The sequence below is a fragment of the Amphiprion ocellaris genome, chromosome 11, assembly GCF_022539595.1.
Source record: "Amphiprion ocellaris isolate individual 3 ecotype Okinawa chromosome 11, ASM2253959v1, whole genome shotgun sequence".
NCBI classification, from domain to species: domain Eukaryota; kingdom Metazoa; phylum Chordata; class Actinopteri; family Pomacentridae; genus Amphiprion; species Amphiprion ocellaris.
Window position 1 is genome coordinate 16,112,408 of NC_072776.1, and position 21,978 is coordinate 16,134,385.

The window sequence follows — 21,978 nt, forward strand, 5'->3', positions numbered from 1 at the left end:
AAATATTTCAATACCAAATTTATTCAGACATCACAAGATTAATAAAAGTTATCTTTGGCCTCTACAATTACAAGAGGTGCTCAAAGTGGTGGCCACTGGCTTCCAGACATTTCTGTTGTGTTGTAAACGTCACTTGTTGATATAACAATAACTACATCAGATAATTCTTGGTCACAGTTGGAATTTTGCAGCCTGAGAGATGGTTGAGAAGGTTTGCAGTTCTTGTTTTAGCAAAATATGTTATAATAGAAGATCTTTATTGTCATTGTCCATGAAATTATCTGCAAACCAGCAAAGTGTATCAGTCTGAGGTATCTAAAAATAAATAAGGAAAAATGCTTCTAAAGCCAATAATAAACAGAATATTTTGAGGGAATATTCTAAAAAGGAAAGAAAAGCTCCATTCTCACTCCTCTCAGTTAAACTGTCATTAAAATTGACTTTAAATTTAGCTTCAACACGAGATAAAAACATTTACTTTCATTACTGATGTCAAGTTTTAATAAAGTTCATGCTACTTTTATAAAATGATGAAAGTGAATAAATTGTATTTGTGTGATCTGTGTTTGATTTCTGTCTTTTCTCCTGTCATCCAGATGTTCAGAGGGAGATGATGCCACATCTGGTCCAGCTGATGGAAGGTCTTGAAGTTCTCTGACTGGCCTCGACTGAAGATGGTCGTCTCACTGGATTTAAGGTTCAGATGCTCAGTAACAAACTCCACCAATGTGCCAACAGGGAAGCTTTAGGTTTATTAAATGTTGCTATGAAGGTTTCGCTGTTTTTCTTTGTGAATGCAATGTGCTCCAACTGAAACTTGAATTAGAACTTAGAAGTAAATCCTTCCATCTGAAAGGATTTAGTTGCATTAATAACCTCATAACATTCTAATTTTTATTTCAGTCTTGGTTGGAAATAGAATCTCTGTATTGATTCAGGTAAAAACTGAACTTCACAGCATGTTGAAGCAAAACAACCAGATGAAAACTGTGATGGTGTTGGATTGTCAGACTGTAATGTTGCAGCTCAAAGCAGCTTTTCTATCTCAGTTCATTCTGACATTCAGCTATGAATCAACACAGCAGATGGTGATCCATGCTGTGGAAGTCTCACATCTCCTGATTTAATGGAGCTGCTTTGCACTTTTTACACTGTTTATTCACCAACACTTTATTTAATAAAAGTCCCATCTAGTTTTTATGAGGAATGTGATGTTTTAATTTCTCTGTGAATAACTGCAGTCTAATGCAACAGCTGGAGTTGTAACATCTGTCCTGATATTGATCATGAAGTATTGATCAGAATACTTATGGTTAACAGTCATCCCTGAAGTTTTACATTAAAATCTTTACTTGTGCTGTGAACTTTGGTAAGAAGCAGAAACTTTTACGTTGCCATGGATACACGAGTGTTAAATTCTGTCCATGTTTCCATTTTGGGAAATTCAGTCCAGTTCCAGAATGTGGAGGAATTTAGTCTCACAATCACAGACAACAAATATTATCTGAAAGTCAGGTTGTTGTTGTTTATCAGCACAATACAAAAAGATTAATGTCAGAAATATTCCAGTTAAGACTCTAGAATATCATGATTTATGTAAATTTACCTCAATGATATGAATGTTCAGGTTAAGATTGTACAGTGATATTTATTATGCAAGTTTAGCTGATTAAAGTTTATGACTCTGCACTAAAATATTATTTAAATTGACATCATTATTATAATATTTAGGGTCAGACCCTACAGTATTGAGATTAAGAAATCAAATATTCTATAAAATGTAAATACACTGAACTCATTTGGATGTATTTAAGTGAGACTCTACAATATTATTTGACACAAATCTATCTAAATCAAAATTTTAATAATTTTCATGCCAAACATTTACTGGACTAATTTAAATATTAAAATCACTCCTTTCTAATCCTCTGCTGTACGTTCAAACCTGAGGCCTTAAATAGAAACACACAAGTATCTGATTGAAGGAACTTCTGCAGAGTCCTGGTTCCAGAACATGATGATAGAATTATAGACAAACTTTAACAAAAGCTGCCTGAGAGTTTACAGGTTTTTATGTTGGATTTCTTCAATAATTTAATGAACGTTATCAGCAATAATCAAGTGTTCATTTGATGAACTTGATTTCCTAAAACATCCAGAATTGGAGCTCATATCTTTGGCAGCTGTAAAGTTTCTGCTCCTTCAAAGTTCACAACACAATGAATGAATTCCTAAAACACTCTCAATGCTGGAGAGCGTTTGTGATGCTGAAGCAGTGATCAGTTTTTCTATTTCTTCTCTGGAGATGCACAATGAGGGACGTCTGCAGAGACTGAGAAAGAGTCTCACCACATCCTGACATGAGGAAAAAGACTTTATTGAAGACTACAATGAGAAAAACTATCAGACAGCAGACGGCTGCATTCAAGGTGAGCTCTGAACATTTGATCTGGAACAGGAATTCAATAACGGCAGCATGAGCTTCATTTCAGTCTGTAGCTGCTGAATTCATGGATGAATCATCTGGCACTAGAGAAGAAGACCATCAAACATCCATGTCAGCTGATGGAGGTCCAAGAGTCTCACCAAACAAACAACCTACAGAGTGAAGACCTCAAATCTGATTGGACGGCCTCCTATTCAGCCACTTGTGTGAACAAATGCCTCTAAGCTGATTTGTTTTCTAAAATAAATCTAGTTTGAGTCCTAATCTATTCCTGTGTGTTTGCTTCTTTACACCACTGTTAACAGTTTAGGCTGTTAGATTGTTCCAGATAAGACAAGTACAAGATTCTTCAGAGCCGTTCTACCACGAACCTGACAGGAAGAACTCCAACAGCTACTGAATGTTCCTGTGGTTCCCTCAAGGCTACAGGAGGAGTCCTACAAGGACGAGCTGGTCCACCTGATGGTGGCCAGTCGCTGCAGTTCAAAGCCAACACTGACTATGTGGACTTCTACTGGACCACATGGAGGCCTTCAAACCGGACCAACAAGTTCAACGACTCCCCGACTCGTGGGTCTGAGGACGCCGCCGAGCCTCGGTCCCAGCGGCCTCCTGTCTGTGGGTGTTTGAGTGCTGAGAGGTTTGTGGATGCATGTGAACGTATGTGTGTTGAAACAGCAGCTTTGGACTCAGTAACGCCGAGGAAAAAACAAGAGCTCCTTTATTTGTGACTTCCACTAAAAAAACTGATGAAAATAAGTTTGCCAGGGTTCTGACTGATAACAGATTATTAAATAATGAAAATAATCGTTTAAATATTCCTTTAAACAATCCTTTTAGGTCTACATTTCCTTTACACTGACTTCTTGGTATATGTACAAGTATTTTGGGTGGAATATACCAATAAGCCCAATGTTCAAGGGTCCTTCTGGGAATATACCATTAAACCAACCTTTTAGGTAAATGTTCCAAGGATGTTGGGTAGAATATACCATCAGATCAACCTTTTAGGTCTACATTGGAAGATTTTAGAGTAGAATATTACTGACAAACAATGTTCCCTGTAATTGTTCATGAGTCTGAGCAAACACACAAACTCCCTGAGCGTCCCTTGGACCACTGTGAGCAACATCAGACGTGTGCACTGTGGTCACACCAGCATCACATCCATTCAAGTTACATGGTTCATTAAAAGAATCAAATTACAGCATTTACATTTCTGTTAAAACACTTTGTCAACAGGAGCCAGTTGAAGGCTGCAGTGATTTTAGTGACACTACAATGTATAAGAGTGAAGTTATTGAATATTTGTCTCTCTTTACTGTTGCAGCGGTTTTGCAAATTGCAGACGGACCCTGTTCACTCCATAGACACCAATGTTATTCCTGTAGCTTGAAAGACAGCTACTTTTGATAAAACTGGGCTTGTAGCACATCGTCTGCCTTGCAACAATGGGAAAGAGGCACCATTTATGTTTTGACAACCTATATGTAATGAGTTATTGATGCTTGAAGTCCAAATCTGTGAATATCTTTCCAACTTTACTGAACTTGGGGCCACTACCACCTAAGGAGTGATATATTTAATTCTGAAAAAAGCATTTAGCCATACTTAAAGCTTTAAGTGCTTTATTAACACAGAACTAAAAAATTTGTATTGTTTTATTATCACAGGTTCTGTCTGAAAAGAGGTGGCATCATTTTAAACAGTGAAATCAAACTAACAAAATGTAATGACCAACCAGTGAGCAATACTGGATTCTGCAAAAACATAAACAACTTTTTTAAAAATCTGAATCTTATCTTAACACAGTTAATGTATTAACTTACTTTTGTGTGTATGCATGTATTTATTGATTTATTTAGTACTGTTAACATATCACAGTTCTGAGTGAGTTTTTCTTAAGATAGGCAAAGGCCACTTATTGATTACATATAGGCTCTTAAATGTTTATTAAAAACTGAAAAGCATTTAAAAAAACAACTTAGGCATTTATTGAGTCACTAAAATACTGTAGAGTACAGACCACATCAGCATGATTATAAGCATCCTCTGGTAAATTAACAACCAGATACTGATGTCTCTCACCATATGGACTTCAGGAGATGACTGGGGGATGATAAACTGTGACCTACTGGTTGGATTCTCTCTGTTCTCAGGTTTCTTACATGTTTGTTCCCTGACAGCCGGGTCCTAATGTTTTTTGAGCAACACACCATACTATGATGTTTTTACAATGATGGTTCTACTATGAAGCCAGTTTGACATGTTCAGGTGTTCTTTGTGTGAAAACTCGGAGATTTCAGGTATCAGAAGGTGGTTTTCAACTTTCTTTATTAACTTTCTGCTTCAACTTTAAATTAAATTTCCTTCACTAACCCAGCCCTCTGGACTTCCAGGAAGCTGTGTTCCTATTGGCTGTCCAGGTGGCTGCTTGGTATTATCAGGAACACCTGAGCAGCTCAGTGTCTCCCTGCTTTATTTAGCTGCAGACAAACATTTCCTCTGCTTCACCACTGAACCGGGTTTAGCTCTGTTGCTTTAGTTCGTTCTTTAGGCGTTGGCTTGCAGCTTCCAGCAGTAAAATCGTCTTTAATGTGTTTCTTGGTGTGTTTTAGGGCTTTGTACTGGATAGTTGTCTTGGTAAATGAGGTTCTTTAGCCACAGTTAGCACATGGTGCTAATGTGTGCAGTGATTAGTGGATTTGGTACAGCTGAGTTGTGTCTTTATCTTGGCTGTAGTGAGTCTTCAGAGGTTTTTGGTCAGACACATTGTGTATTCTTGTTTGTGGACCAAGGTTGGTTGTCCAGAAGGTAAGAGTTCCTGTCCTGATTCTCTATTCTCAGAGGTTCTCTGGTAGGCTGCAGGAGACTTTAGCGTTTGGGTTGTACTAGTTTGGTTTTTGTATGGTTTCATTTGGACGACTATCTTGAGGCCCCTCCATGTGGTTTAGTGAGGTTTTCTGCAACAGTTCTACAAAGCAACCTGCAGCAGAAGAGACTTTGAGAGTTTTTAGGAAGTTCTTGAGACCAGACTTTAGAGCAGCAGAAACATTTGTCAGCAGTTTGAGCAGGAGAAGGTGATCTTCAGAGTAGAAATGAGATGGAAACCTTCTTGACCCGTGTGGTGAGGTCCTGTACCAAGAGTTTGAGCATGTTGTGAAGAGTCTGTAGTTCTTTGGTCTGAAAGCACAAGAAGAGTCGACTCATTAAAGGAGAAAACAGGAGATATTGTTGGTTCTTCTGTCACTCTGCAGTTTCCTTAGACTGAATATCAAGTTTATATTTTAAATGTTTTCCCATGTGAGCCCAAGAAGACTTCAATAAACTCCCTCCATCCCCTGGACACATGTTTTATTACCATATTAAATCTTTTTTTAAAAAATGTTTTTGAGTTTTAATCATAGTTTTAACAGTTTTTTTTTTCTCTTTGCTTGTTTAGTTTTGTCATCTGTGTAAAAGGTGCTAAACAAATAAAGTTGAATTGATAAACTGAATAATTGACTAACTCATGATTGTGACAACAGAAGTATTTTGATTGTGATTTAAGGGTTTATTTCATTTTTAAGGTTGGGGTTAAAATCTTGACAGAAAAAGAAGATTAAAGAAATAAACTACATAACAAAAAGCGTTTAAATCAAAGGAAAAAAATAATACAATAAAACTTTTAAAAAGTTTTATTATTAAAGAGATTTAAGAAATTTAAGATGTAATTTTCTAATTAAACATTGAATTTTTTAATTAAATGTTTTGTCTTTTTAAAGGTTTAAGAATCTAATTAAATGTTTTGCATTTTTTAAAATGTTTAATATTCTTGTTTAATTGTATTTTTTAAATGTTTAATTATGGAAAATATTTTATCTGTAATTTTTAATATTTGTATTTTAAAAATTTTGTTTAATTTCATAATGACATGTATTGTATCTTGTTGAATTATCTAATTCAATATTTTGTCTGTTTAATATAATTTGATTGTATTTAATGTTTAACTCTAAAACTCTAAAAAATTAAATGTTTAATTAGAAAATTACATCTTAAAGACAATAAAACTTCAAATAGGAATTAAACAGAAAATACAATGAAGCATTTAAAAAGAAAATTAAACATTAAAAGGTGGTAAAACATTTAAAAAGAAAAACAAAGATTTAATCGAAAAACATTAAATATTGGGAAAGAAAAACAAACTCAAACAAGCCGATAAAACATTTGAAAAAACAAACATTAAAAAGACAAAACATTTGGAAATCAAATCAGACATGAGAAAAGAATAAAAGGTGAGAAAAGAGCAAAACTAAACGTTTAAGAAGAATCAAAATAAAGATAAAACATTTGAAAAGACACCAGTTAGACTTTAGAAGATCAAATTAAACAGAAGAGACAATAAAATGATCAAAAAGAGCAAAAACAGGTCAGGGTCATAAAGCGTTTTCTAGTCTGAAACGAAAACATCAAGCTGTTTCTTCAAACATTTCCTCTATGTTCTTGGTTTGATTGTGGATAGATTTACTAAGAACTCATTTCAGAAAACTGCTTTCCAGATAAAGTCTACTAGTACTTGAAGGCATTTATCAAACTAATGTTACCTTCTGATCTCCACAAATGTTACTGTTCAGTGAAGTGAATCAAAGTTTGTTCAGGATTTTTAAAGAACCCACAGGTGAAGATCTGAGAAGAACTCAGATGGATGGTCTAAATGTGAAATCAAGACTCAGGGTCACAAGTTTTAAGGCTTCTGTTAACCAGAAAGTTCAAACTAACAGAGAAGTACTGAGAAACTTTTAAAATTTCAGTCCTCAGACTGTCTGAAGGTTCAAACTAACAGAGAACTACTCAAGAACTTTTAAGATTTCAGTCCTCAGACTGTGGAAAGGTTCAAACTAACAGAGAACTACTCAGGAACTTAGAACATATCAGTCCTTGGACTGTCTAAAAGTTCAATCTCACAGAGAACTACTGTGGGACTTAGAAAATTTCAGCCCTCAGACTGTGTGAAAGCTCAGATCCTGAGGACTCGGGAGGTCTGGAGGCTTGGAAAGTCTTGGAACTGAGGGTTCAACCCTCCAGCACAAAGGCTGAAGCCCAACCTCCTGAAAAAAACGGTCGAGTCAAGACTCAAGTTAAAAAAAAACTCGAAAACGACAAAAAAATAGATGATAAATGCGCAAAAAAAAGAAGAATTAGTATCTGAGCGAGTAGCTCAGGGGGATAAGAAGAGGACTACCAAGCGGTAGGTCGCAGGTTCGAGACCCGCCACCGGCCTTTTTCTTTCTTTGTCTTTGTCAGGATTTTGAGAAAATTTAAGAAGTGTCTGGTCTTGAACCAGCGACCTGCAGCTCCATAGGCAAATCCTTAACTCACTGAGCTACAGATCAGACAAAAAGAAATAAATTCGTCCTCCCTTTGGCATCGTAGTTTCTGAAGTGACCACATGGGTGGAGCCAAGGCGGAGTCTGGGTGGAGTCAGGGTGGAGAGTAGGCGGGGAGGTGGGTGGCGGCCTCCCCCCTCTACTGCCCCACCTTCCCCCACCACCCACCACACCTTCCCCCGCCCGACGAGTTCTTCGAGTCTCCACGAGTTCTTCGAGTCTCGATGGGTTTTCCCGAGTTTCTGGAGTTTCCACCAGGTCGGAGGCAGAACAAGTTGTCATGAAGAGATGTTGAAGTCAGCCAGGATGGACTGACTTTTTACAGCGACTAGAAGGAAGACGACTAGAAGAGCAGGTCTTTAACCATCATCCATAAAATCCATGGAGTCGCTCGAGAGAAATGAAGGGAGGTCAACTTTTATCAACCTCCATCCACATGTTCAACTTGATATCTTTACTTTGACATTCTTAGCACCACAAACCTTTAGTATCACACTTTATTATCATTTATTAGGACTTTAATGGAATCTACCAGCAGATTTAGCTTTTGTTGACAAACTTTATTCTTGTCGTCGTGGGACTGCAGTATTTAAAACTCTTCCTTCTATTTGACCTCATGTTTGTTAGTTCTAGTGGAGAAAGTTATTTTAATTGTCAATTAGTCTCTTAAAAACCAAATAATAAATTGGATTAGTCAAGAGGTTTAAATTTCTTACGTTGTCATATTTTAAATATGACAAAAAATATAAAAATAAAGTGTCTTGAGACAATTTGACCTGTAATTGGCCTGATATAAATAAAATTGAATTAAAATTGTATGTATCTTGTAATGTTGGAGCAATTCAGCCATATATGTTGGAAAACACATTTTCTTTGACCATTAATCTGTTGTTATCTCCAGTAATTCATTTCTTGTTTTGGTTTATAAAATGTCAAACCCAAATATATTCAGTTTACTGTCATGAAAACCAAAAAGATTTACATTCATGATGCAGGAATCAGGCAGTTTTTCACTTTTTATCTTAGTTTAGTCAGAAAGATAGTTGATAATGTGTGAATTGTTGCAGCTTGTGAGCCGTAGAAGGTTTTAATCTTTGAGGCCGAGTGTCAGAAAACATTTAGAAACCAACATCCACAAAACACTCAACAAAGATTTGAACATCATTAAAGGTAAATCCAACTTTTGCATGACAATGTCTAATTAAAGGACATTTATTTCCAACGTAAATGTGTGATATTCATCCTCTGGAGCTTTCTCTTCACATCGTCTTCCACCTGAACTGGTTTGGTCGGGAGCATGTGCAACAAACATTTGAAAAACTGCACTTTAACATCAATGAATGACACTGAAGTTGAATCTCTACATAAATGAGACTGAGTCTGAATGTGCTGCTCTGTCATTAACAAAAGAGTTCAGATAAGACTTGAGAATGAGCTTATTCTGAACAAACATCTCAGACTTTCTGAGCTTCAGCACCTACAGCAAGATATTTTAACAACAAGCAACTCGAGTTCCAGAAGTTGGAGAGAGTTAGCTTTAGCTGAGCCAAAGAACATGTGGGACGCTAACCTAGCAAACATTTCAGACTTTTCTCTGTGAATTCAGAGAAATAATTTACTATTTAATGACAGAGCTACACATCTTAACTCAGTCTCATTAAAACAGACTCTAATTCAGGGTCATCCATCCATATTAAAGTGCAGTTACCCAAAATGTTTGCTGCATGAGCTCCAACAAAACCTGTCCAGGTCGAAGGCCACTTTGACAAACAGGAAGTGGACGATTCCAAGCAGATTTATACAAGGGGGAACCGGACTGTACTAAGTGTTGTCGAGTATAGAGGGGTATTTTGTGGGTTTTTAAGGCTGGTAATGATTATTAGTGAGACATTTGGAGTAGATATTCATTTGCAGTAAATGAAAGTATTTAAAATCTTGGAGTTAAACTTTGAAGAACACAAACTCTAACAGAAAACTTTGATACATTTTTGTTTTGTTTACAGATGTTAAGTTAAAGGAGTTTTATTCGTTATGTATAACCAATCAAATCACTCCAGAAGACAGAGCGACCACAGGTAGATAAAGGTTCAGAGCCAAAGCAGCGCCATTTTTAAATTTATTTATTACCGTAAATCAGTAAAAAATAAAATACTGATAATCAGTAAATCATTCAGCCCACAATTACTACAATTCTACAATGTATGTCTCTTTCCTTTGACTTGTTATTTGTACAATATACGATGTATATGATGGTGTTTTTTCATCCCAAAGGCTATACTATGATGTTTTCTAAGAGACATATGATGCTACTCTGTTTGTTCTGGCCCTGGGCTGCTGCACTCCTCCTCTGTTGTTTTCTGGATTGTACTCAGCTGCATGTCTTCGTCCACCCGGCCTCCGTTGACTCGTCCCGCCTGCCGTCTCTGGTGCTGAAGCTGGATTGGAACAGACCAAAGTACAGTCCAATCACGATGCCAGCTGCCTCTCAAAAGGCTCCTTCATCTGGCAGGTGGCGGCACTTCTTCTGAGGGGAAGCTGAGCTGGTCCAGCAGAACTTTGGAGATGTGTTCCAGTGGTTGGTGGATGTGTGGGGAGATAGAGAGGGACCTTTGAATTGTTCAGAAAGGAAAACAGGGAACACATTGGTAGTTTTAGTTTAGGGTGCTACTGCGGTGTGTTTTTGGGTTTTAAGAGGTGAACAGGAGGAGTTTTTTTTCATACTGATTATCTTTTACTTTGTTCCTGGTTGGAATGCCCATCAATGTCAACATGAAGTTCACTTTTAGTTCTGTTTATTTATTTTTATTTTACTAACACCCATTTGTTTTTAACCCCCTCACATGTTGTGTTGTTGTAAACTTACTCTTTCAAATAAATTCTCGTCTAACCCTCTGGAAACCAGCGTTTGGACTGTTTTTGTGTTGCTCCTCACCTACTGACAGCTGTGGACTAAAGGCTATACTGTGACGTTTTTAGAGCGACATGCTATACTATGATGTTTGTTGGGCGACACTCTATACTATAGGCTTTTTAAATTGACATATTACTGTGACGTTTTTTTTGTTTTAGTTTTTTTTGTTTTTTTTAGCAACATATAAGAATTCATAAAGTTTTAAAAGTTACTACACTTTTACTTGTGCAATGAAATTATTATTCTATGGCATTTTTTAGATGACATATTATACTCTGATGTTTTCTTGAATTACATACTTTTTTGACAATATACTGCACTATGACATTTTTTGAACCACATATCATACATGACAATTTTAGGCAGCATCCTATCATTTTGCGCTTTTTAACCACATAATAATCTATGTTTTGTTTTTTTTTCTTGCCAACATGCTGTACTATGAACTACAGGCCATACTATGTTATTCTTGAGTAAAGCATACTGTACTTTGACATTTTCTGAACTACATCCTATACTATGGCATTATACACAGAGTGCTTTGGTTACATGTTGATTTATAATCTAGATTTTTCTGTTTTGTTTTTTGACGGGATTATCACAGACCTGACCGTGAACACCGTTGACACCCACCTCAGGGAGACGCTGCCTAAGATCTCAAGGCTGCTTGGTCGTGGTCTTTCTGGCACGTACTCTTCCAAGATGAGCCGGGAAGTTTAACATTGATGGAATGACACCAGGTCTAAGCCGACAGATTTCCAATTCCTCCTCAACCCATAGTCTCTGGGAAACCTACATGGAGTAAGAAAAGTAGACAGAGAAGTAATTAAGTCTGTACACAACATATTAAAAAGAAATCATGCTAATAAATTAAGTACAAAGAACAGAATTCGCCAATATACTGGAGACCAGAGCTATTTAATTTGATAAGTATAACCTTGTTTAGAAACATTTCAATTATTTGAGAGCAGTCCTAAAGAACTGCCTGTAATCCCAATCATAAAATGGGTTTGGAGGAAGAACATAGATGGTAATCTGGATATACATGAGTTAGGCTTTATAACTACTATTGGTAGTATTGGTGGTAGTAATAGCAATGTGACTACTACTAGTAGTAGTGGTGGTGATACTGGCACTGCTACTACAAATTGTAATATTATTACAAATGCTGATACTACTTCTATGACTCTAACAGCTGTTTATACTACTACTGCTGCTTGTACTTTTAGTATTACTACTACTGCTTGTACAACTATACTACAGCTACTATTAATCGTCTGGTATTTGGTTGTCAAGCTGCTAGCTCGCCTTAGCATTTTGCTAGTGGCTAACTAGTTAGCTCTCATAGACTGGAAGCTCCAAACAAGATTTCATAATGAAAAAAGAGCCAAAAACTATTCTTACCTATGAAAAGTAATTCCAAGTTTCCTTGTCTCAATCGTACGACGCAGTGTGCAATTGTATGCAGCACAGTGAGCCCACTAGCTTAGCCTCGCCGTAGCAAACAGCTCAAAGGGGCGTGTCCTATCTACTCATTCATATCTATGACAACAAGGGTGGCTACACATAAGGACGCCTGACATTGATTAGCTGCGTAAATACCATTATATACAGTCTATGGTAAATACGTATGTGAATCGCATCATTGGCTGCAGCAGCCAGTCACCGGTCACTCACTGACTCACATTGAAAAATAGCACAGAATGAATTGTTACGTGTTTATTTTATTTACAATTTAGGTTGGATTTTTTTTTTGTGTGCGCAGCGCAGATTTTCTGTGCGCGGAGACCGTCAGCAGTGCGCAATTGCGCACGCGCGCAGCTTAGAGGGAACAGTGCTGACAAACCCTCTTTCTTTATATAAAAAAACTGTATTCATCTGTTGACCTCCCTCTGTATTGTATCAATCTAAAGTCAGTTCGGTGGATTTCTGAGGGAAAGCGTGAAGAAGATGTCTATTGTCACCTTAGGTGGGGTGAGACAAGAAATGTCAAAATGCACAGTACAAATACTTGATGTTTCTGTGTTTCTTTGCCCAAGATCACTGTTGGATGCAAAAGGAGAGAAGGTGAGCTGCACAGTGCTTTTTCATATTTCTGAAGAATGTTCAAGAAAGTAAGGTCATAGATCCATTAAAGGGCATAATGGCAAAATTAAATTAAAATATATGAAAAGAGAAAGATGAAAAGCAGCAGACTGTGGTTGCTGTCTTATTCTAAATAGTCTGAGGACGCATTTCCAACTGTGCCAAGATGTGGATTTAAACACTCTTAAGATGTACGTTTAGACTATTGTGTTTTTGAAAGGACCTGTTATACTACAAAAAGGATTTTTTTTATAGATGTTGTGCCAAAATGTGTGCAGTTTATATAATAGGCATGCATCTTGACATCAAAGTACATTGGTATAATTTGTCTCGAAAATGTACAAAAAGCTGGTGAGGCTTTGTGAGTCTGACCAATTGTGCAGAATTCAAATTCATACCTATTCAATCAATCAATCTTTATTGGTCATTGCACACTTTCATATACAACAAAATTTCATTTGAGCTGCCCTGCCAATGACAGCTCCGGCTGCTGCGCAGTGCTGCGCGCACCTTTCTTGAAGAAAAAAAGAAAAAGGACATGTTGGGATCTGGGTAGGGATAGAAGAGGGTAAAAGAAAAAAAAAAGGCTCGTTGTACCAAATGAAACCTCCAATGTTGGGAAATTCAATTTGAGAAGAGTGTTTAGTCTGTAGAACAGCTAAATGGTAAAAAGGAAGAGTGGGACACTTTATTGTCACATGTTGCTTGAAAAAAAAAAAGCTTCAATATTAAAAAAAAGGGGGGGGGGGATTTTGACTCATCTTCCATTAGCAATTAGTTTAGCTGGTCAGTTGATCACTTCCTGTTTGCGGCATTACAGTGGTTACTTAGCAAACAAAAAATCAGGAAAGCTGTAACCATCCATGAATCCTAGATTAGCATTTCTTTTTTGCCGACAAGTTAGTAAGGGTGAGTGAAAAAGCGCACCCTTACTAACTTGTCGGCAAAAAATAAATGCTAATCTAATATAAGAAAGCCACAAAATGAACATTATCTATGAATCCTGTAAATCCTATTTCTTTCCACTCTTTGCGTACATTATGTGGGGCCAGGACGACTACCTCTATCACCAATTTTGCTCTGAACTATGGATAAGTCCCTCTGGAAAGTCTGCAGATATGAGGACTCACAGAAAGGGCGCGACATTCACATCTCAGAAGACAGTAGCTTGGATCTGCAAATCAACAGCAACACTCCTGTTTTTGAACTCCTTTTCGAAGATAAGTGGACTGAGGGAAAGTTGAGATTGTGAAGTGAGTTCACGTTTGCCAACTTAACATATGCATTTGCATTTCTTGTTCACCTTGTTCATTTAAGCTGATACGGTAAGTTGTCCATCGCAGGTGATTAAAGTGTTCATAATATAAATTACTGCAGCCAAATCCATAATTTTAATGAGCGCAGCAGGTCATGGCAGTCCCAGCTGAGAAACAGCCAGTGCAAGCTTTGCAGAAATTCCTAGAAAGTTCCTGGGAGGCCGGGCCAAGCTTGCGGTTCTCCAGACTTCCCCTCCATGCATTTTGCACATTCTGTAGTAATAATATTGAATCAATTATCGAGGATCAACAGATGGTAACTGAACATTGAATGATTTGCATTTTTAGTGTGATATTTATGTACTGGCGGCAATTTGACTGGGAAAGGCTTTAAGTTTCTGACAGAGAAGCATGAGGCTGAGAGGTTCCAAACACAAATGGTGGCATTTTTTTTTGTTCAGTCCACACACTGAGTCACAGTCACACCTAAAAACTCACACTGAATCCTAGAAGCTGCCTTTTTTACCCTCCTAAATGTTGTTAGCTGGAAGAGCCTACTTAGGTGGGAGCAAGACCTGATGAAGTCGTACATATTTACATCTCACCGACACTGTACAGAAATAGAACACAATGAATAAATATGCATACATATACATACATAAATATTGATACATATAAAATATATAACAGAATTATACAAATCAGCATTGCTTCTATGACTACACTGCTCCTCCATCAGTGGGTGATTACCTTACTCTCTTCCCCTGTGTATTTTTTTTTACACTGCAACCTTACAATACAAAATACTGGATAGAAATGATAAACTACACTGATTAGGGTTGTCTTCTCTACACATGCAGAGCAGCCAGTCCTCCTTTGCTTTCTCAATCCCCCTCTGCAAAAAAGAATTGCAAATCAATGCATGTGTAAATATCCATTTAACCTACAAAGATCTGTTGTCATTATCCATTAACCAATACTACTGCAAAATATAAGGCAACTCAGCCTCAATTTCAATTTGCAAGTGTTCTGACCTAAAACAAAGCAATAAAATGGCAATATTATATGTATTTGTGTATATCCCCAGAATAATAAAACAAACATGAAGAACTCGTGTTAATGTAAGATGTTAATTGGGAGACACATTTTAAAGAATAAAGATAATTTGACAGCAATAGTTAAAAAGAAGTAGCAATACAAGGGGTCCAAAGTTTACGACTTCGTCAGTCTATGAAGTTTTGTCGTTACGTTGGAACTGGTTACATAGAACTAGTTGGCAAGCAGAGCAGACGGATACGTCGTCACTTGGTGCTATAAGAGGAAGACGGCTTTGTTTTCACTAGCCAGTTGTACACCACATTGGGCTGTGTTATACACCGTGGACGCATAGGACAGTGTGAGTTCCGACTTGTGTTGCAGCGTAGGAACAGAATTCCAATGTAAGTTGAGGACCCCCTGTATAAAGAAAAACCCCTAAACATACAAAATCTAGTTCTACTTTCCTCAAATTATTTATTTATACCTGATTGATAAATTGACATTATGCGGCCAATTACAGGCTATATTTTGTGTCATTGATGAATTACTCTTCCGTTTAGATTAGTCTCTGATTTGAACCTCCCTATTAGATGCCAATAATCCTAAGATCACTTCTGTTTGGAGACCTAGCCCAAAGACAAGAAGCAGACAAGACAAAGTGACTTCACACATAGTGTACTCTTTACAAAATTCATTGTATTGGCTGAATATCATACATCATTTTACACATGGGTCTGGGCCAGTTTCCTGCTTGCCTGACTTGATTCTAATTTGAAGTGGAGCTTTTACTTCACCACTCCCATGGCGCCTACACACTGGACTGAAATCTCGAACCCCCTAATTGAAGACAAATTACTTCACAATCCCAAACAATATGTGACCAGGTGAGCAGAGCTTTGGAGCACCCAGTGAGTGTCTGAGGGCCTGTTTTTGTCAAATAGCTGATTAGTGGCAATGCTTTATTGGGTAACACTAAACAGTGGGTCCCTTGAGCCATTTCAGCATTTTAGAGCTCATTTTCTGGCTGAGTGCTGGTATGGACAAAGGTGAATCAGGAAGTCATGATGAGCTGTCCAGTCAAGGTGGAAGTAGACGAAAATAAAATGCAGTGCGGGAGATGGTCAGAATAGCCGCAGCACTTCCTCAGAAACACCATTAGCCACCAGCTGTTTGTCTGCCTGTTACACTGCTGCTGTGCAATCTGCACACCTTTCATGTGGAATAACCGTGTTTGTCCCACCTCTTTTGGTAACTTTACAACAGCTTGCTTAATGATGAAAAAGAGGCAGAAGAATGGAAGAAAAAAAACACTGAAATGTGTCATCTAGACTAGTTTAGGTTCACAGCTTCATTTAAATCTTTAATTAATCACACTGGGTCTCTTTTTTGCTGCAGCTGTGTGGAACAACATCAAGTTAGTTGAAAACAGATATAGACTCTTGCATGATTAGTGGAGTTAAACAATGCTATTGATGGTGACATTTGATCTAAACATGTGCTTAAACTGATTGCAAAGAGTACAAATAAATCCATGATGCATGATGGGAAATTTTATGATGGTAATTTTAACATCTAATTAGGGCTAATACAACTAATACAGGACAATTATCTAAATGACTACAGGCATAGTAATAAAGCAGTATTGGCTATGAAACTAATTGGGTTTTCAGTTTTTCTGCTAAGCTATGCTAACATGCTGTGGCTCCGTGAGTGGTGTCAATTTAATAGTATTAAATAGTAAATAGTACACTTTTATTTAAAATGACACCATAAGTTTTCTGATATGTACTTCTTACTGTATAAAATTTGAGAATCAGGCTAATGGAAGGAAATTATAAGGTGTTATTAGGGGAAAAAGGAAATTCAAACCAACAATCACATAATATTTTACAGATAGTCATATTGTTAGCTGTATATAAGCTGTAAGTGTTACCAAGACACATCTTAATTACTGCAATGTCTACCAGTGAGCCACTGGCTGGCTTGTGCCAAACAAGTGCTCTGATGTATGTGTGTATTAAGACAGAAACAAGATTTCCTTGATCAGCTTTTACTTAAAGCTTTTAAAAAGTTAAAGTTCGGTAAAAGTGTTTCTAGAACAACATGAAAAAAGCAACTTTTCTCAAAAAAGTTGTCGGCTGTACGGAGGTGGAATAGAGGAGTCCTCTCCGAGGACCAAAGCAGAAAATAAGGGACTCCTTATGTTGCTTGTGCCTTTGCTTGGCAGCACTCTCACGTCTCTCCCAAAGCACAGAACAGAAGGGGGATAAGAAGGAGAAAGTCTTTAGCTGTGGAGGAGTTTTCTTTTTGTTGTTGTTTTGTTATGATGGATAGTGCAGACTGAGTGCCATGATGTGTGCGTCTCTGGGAGTGCTGTGTTGTGACCAGTAGGGTCGCTCATCGATTCCCAGCCATCTCTACTAAACCACTAATAAGACACTTGGCATTTTCCATGGTGCTATTACTCCCTTTGTGAGCTTCCTCTACCCCTTCCAGTTATTGGAGAGGGGAGAAAATGTGCAACGTACGCATCTAACTTTAGTCGTGTGCGTCTGTCCGTGTCTTTATCTGTGTTTTTGCATCCATATGTGACTGTGTGTGATAGCATTAAGTCTGTTGTGTTAAGCGTGCGGCGTGTGCACATGTACGCAGCTCTGTGTATGTGTCTGTACATACATATGTGCATATGCCAGGAAAAGATAGATTACATCACGTGAGGCTGGATTTGTGCACCTCTGCTGGTAACAATGCAGAAATCCTGAAGGGGGAAAAGAGAAGTCCACTGTGAGGAGAGGGCTCAGATGAAAATGTCACCTTGGAATCCGTTCAAGACTTGGTGAGGCTCGATTCCCCCGGTGAGATCCAGAATGTCATCTGATTTGGAGAAGAATCGTCAGCAAATAGGGTCTGATCTTTCTAAGGAGGAGGATTAGATGCAATGTTGGGGATGAGATCAGCGCAGGCAGATGGAGTATTTATTCATGTGAGAAGTTTGAGAAACCAAGTCAAATTGATATGGAAGCTGGCTGCACTGTGTATTCATTCTTAACTTTGCTGCCAACTGTTAAGAAGCTGATGCAAACTGGAACTGCTATGAAATCAAAGATATGAATAAATTAGGTATCGTGTTTAATATATTCAGCAGTGGTTCTAATTTGAACTCGCCGATATTCACACTTTATGAATTTGTCATGCAGCCCACTTAGCATATTAACAGTTTGTCCAGTGTACCATACACCACTTTGTTCTGTGCTCTGAAAGATTTCAACGTGATTGTCAGAAAAGCTGAGGGCTGCACTTATTAATGTTATCATCAAGCGATAAAAGTGAATGTATAACAGAATATCAATAATTTTAATGGGCAGAACAGTAGTGAGTGTGCTTCAGCCTGCTTTTGTTCAGCTGGGAAAATACAAATACATCTGTATTTATGCAATCCAAAGAGCCACTCTTATGAGCATGAAAAAGATATACAGTAACCCCGAGCTGGGTGTCTCAAGGCCAGTGGCCTGCATGGTAATAAATTTGTCTGAGGAAAACGATGACAAACACAGGCCTTTAAATGTCCCTATTTTCTCTACATGTCAGAAAGAATTGATATTTCAGCATGCAGTGCCACAAATTACCCCCAGAGAGAAAAACAGCTCAGTGCAGACAGCTGAGCGTGGGGGATCCACTCCCTCTGGAGAAGTCATAGTCAGACTGATAGGCTTGTGTGGAATTCAGTGAACCTGACTGCACCTTCCACCCACAGGGCTTAACTCTTTCCTCATTGGTGCAGTTCAGGCACCTTAAGGGAATATTCCTCCTCAGCTATCTTCAAATTTTTCTTCAGTTGCTTCTTTCAGAGGTCCTGCTGCCAACTCAATTTCAGATGACTTTTACACTTCAGCAACATGCCTCCTTGGTGCCCATGCTTGTGACATCCAGTAAATCTCGGGGCAGTATATTCTATTACCATATTTAGGTTTTTCCATTTGGTATGTAGAGTCAAACATAGACTCTATCAGATTGTAAACTGAGGCTTGGTGCCCCTGAGCTAACTGCCTGTGAGTGTCTCGCTGTCCACAAATCCCCTCTCCTCCTCATGTGTGTCCTGCAGATTGGTTTAGTGCTGCTTCATGCCCCAGACTGGGCTTCATTAACTGATAGCAGCAGAGATGGAGACATTGTGGAGACATGAGTGTGGAGAGAGAGCAGCCGGATAGAAAAGTGTTCGTCTCCAGGGCTACACCATATCAGACCACTTTACCATCCACATCATAGTAGTGAGTGACACATATTTTCTCCTCAGACGCCACAATGGACATTAAAGCTGCACATGTCCAGACTGATCTAACTAGAAAAGAGGTTAATGGGATTACTGATCAATACCACTCAACTAACTTTCCAGACTCTGTGTTGAATTTCTGGATTTTTAATCAGCTGCTCACCTGCTGATGTGTAATTTACTCCTGCTGCAAGCAAAACATCTGGAAGCGTCGTTTAGACAGTATTATAATTGAAGCATTCGACACAGTGATGACCTGTTCACCCTCACTTTCGCTACGTCTCTGCTCTAAGTGTCTGCTTTTCTTCTCTTTCTTTGGGCCATTTATGGGCCACTGAAAGCTGTGTCAAAGATCAGCTGTTGACATTTGAACTGCTGCCCAGTCATTTTTGAGTGGCTGTGCTTTGACCTACATTATGAAAACTATTCATTAAGCAAAGAGCATAAAGAAGTACAATCTTCAACATTAGTCAAATGCCTGTTTTCTACTCGGAGTAAATCCTTTTGCCATTTGAGGGTCATCGCATAAGAGCCATGTCAGAGACAAAAAATATTCATATAGAAATTCTTAAGGATCTCTGACTCTACATGTTTTCCACTTCACCTCCATCAAAAAAGGGAATTTAGATTACTGAGGTCAAAGGATGATTTGGGGGGGGATCCAGGGGGATGCCTTGCCTCTTGTTAGGAAAATGACCAGAATGTCTCCCCCTTGTTAACCTGCCATCACCCCCACATGCCTCGTCTATTTTCCTGAATCTTGTTTCCCCTTCAGTTGTGTTTCTTGCCTCTCTCCCTGTCTGTCTTGTGTGTCTGGGTGTGGCTGAACATTACTGGACACACCTGAGCTTCGTTCAACCTCCGGCTGGAAAATGACTCCAGCTTTACTCTCCATTACCCACCAGATCCTTCTCCCTATGCACATTTGGCCAACCTATACTTAAATTTGTCTTTCTAGTAACCCTGCTAGTCCCTGTTCCTCAGGTTCGAGCCTCGAGCCTGCAACATCCATCTCCAGACCTCCACATTCAGCCTCTACACAGCCAGTCCATCCACTCTCCCTGTTCTGCATCACACCCACTGCCTCCCTCAACCTGCCTTTGCCATCTAACCTACCGACCCTCTTGTATTCCCTCCTGTTGAGTTTTCTTCCTCACCGAGTCCCCCCACAGTGCAGTCAGACGCTGCACTTCCTACCTCCCACCAAACTTCCCTCACCACCTGCAAAGACTGCAACAATAAATTACCTTTTAAATGATCCTTTAAACCTTTCCCCATGTGTGTTCTGAGGGATACGTTTTAGGTCCAGACTTTAACTCTAACTTCAGACCCCTGTAGCAGAAAGAGAGGGATGGGCAGAGGATTTGTTTGGTTGAAATGTTTTGTGTAGTCTGCTCGAGTCATTGAACTTTTATCTGACTGAGGTGTGTGCATGTTAGAATCTATAGCCCCAACCATGACTCAGTAATATCAGTAGCCTAACTGAAGTGTGTATTGATAAATCCATGGTTCTGTCTGTGGTTCTGAGGCAGCAGACGGATTTGAAACTACACTTTTTTCTTTCAGTCTTGCCCTTCTGTCAGTTCTCTCCTGGATCTGTATGTTTCTCTAAATAATTTACAATAAATACTCAATTCTATATTAAATTCAAGCAAATACTCTCTCAAGTGGTATCAACATGACAAGTAGCAGTAGAGGATCACAGAGAAACACTGCTGTTGTATTATTCCCTGAATTTTTCTGCAATTTGTCTTGAACATTCAGGAATGTGAAGCCCAGATACGACTACAGTTATAGTTTTTGCTATCAATGTTTGGTTTAATCTGAGAGTGGAGCAGGTTATATAACTGAGGAAATTAACCTGCAGTGACCACACTGCGCTCAGCTGCTGCAGTTACATAAGGTAAAGTTTATACTCTGAAAAAAACTTTTAGAATAAGAATGATTAAAATACCTAATGTCCACATCCAGTAAAAGAACAGGTCTGTGCAACATCCAAATAGCAGCTCTGTCAAAGTCAAATTACAACATCACAAATTACAATCCACTAATAATCCATAAGGTCCCTACCTGTGTTTTTAAAGAAAACAAATCAGATACTGATTGAGGTAAAAACTGCATGTTGTAACTATTCTGTCATATTATGGGTCTCTTCAATCCATCCTTAGAATTTGACTGAGGAGAAAAGTCAGTGCTGAGCTAGCTTCAGAAGAATTCTGGGGGTGTTTTTCTTCCCTGAGGTTAAATAGCTGACTGCAGCTGAATGTCATTAGCCAAAAAAATGCCAAAAACAAAATACCTTAGAAATGTCAACACTATTTACTGTGATCCTAATTCCTAATTTTTCCTCATGTTTTTGATTTTAATGAAACCACATTATAAGCACATGTTTCCCCTCTCTTCTGTCCATACTGTCCATCATTTTATGCACCTGGGTATTTGTGTGATTTATGAGGTAATTGGTATGACTCAGTCAGTCTGCTGGGACCATTAAAAAGGATTACCACATTACCTATGGTGTCATTTAGCATTTAATGCATTTAAATCAAGTACTTCCAGTGTGGTCAGTGTGTTTTCACAGAGGAGATATTTTCAATGTGCGATGT

At 38.3% G+C, this 21,978-nt stretch overlaps 2 long non-coding RNA genes across 2 annotated transcripts; one reads left to right on the forward strand and one right to left on the reverse strand.

The window, feature by feature from the left end:
- Window positions 1–448: 448 nt before the first annotated feature.
- On the forward strand, window positions 449–2,710 carry LOC129349974 (uncharacterized). Its single transcript, XR_008603153.1, has 2 exons — window positions 449–2,429; window positions 2,493–2,710. It is a non-coding gene; the product is annotated as an uncharacterized LOC129349974 (long non-coding RNA).
- Window positions 2,711–9,916: 7,206 nt separating this feature from the next.
- Window positions 9,917–13,676, reverse strand: LOC129350087 (uncharacterized). The gene is made up of 2 exons (XR_008603313.1): window positions 11,357–13,676; window positions 9,917–10,419 (listed from the first exon to the last, which is right to left on the reverse strand). It is a non-coding gene; the product is annotated as an uncharacterized LOC129350087 (long non-coding RNA).
- Between the last annotated feature and the right edge of the window lie 8,302 nt (window positions 13,677–21,978).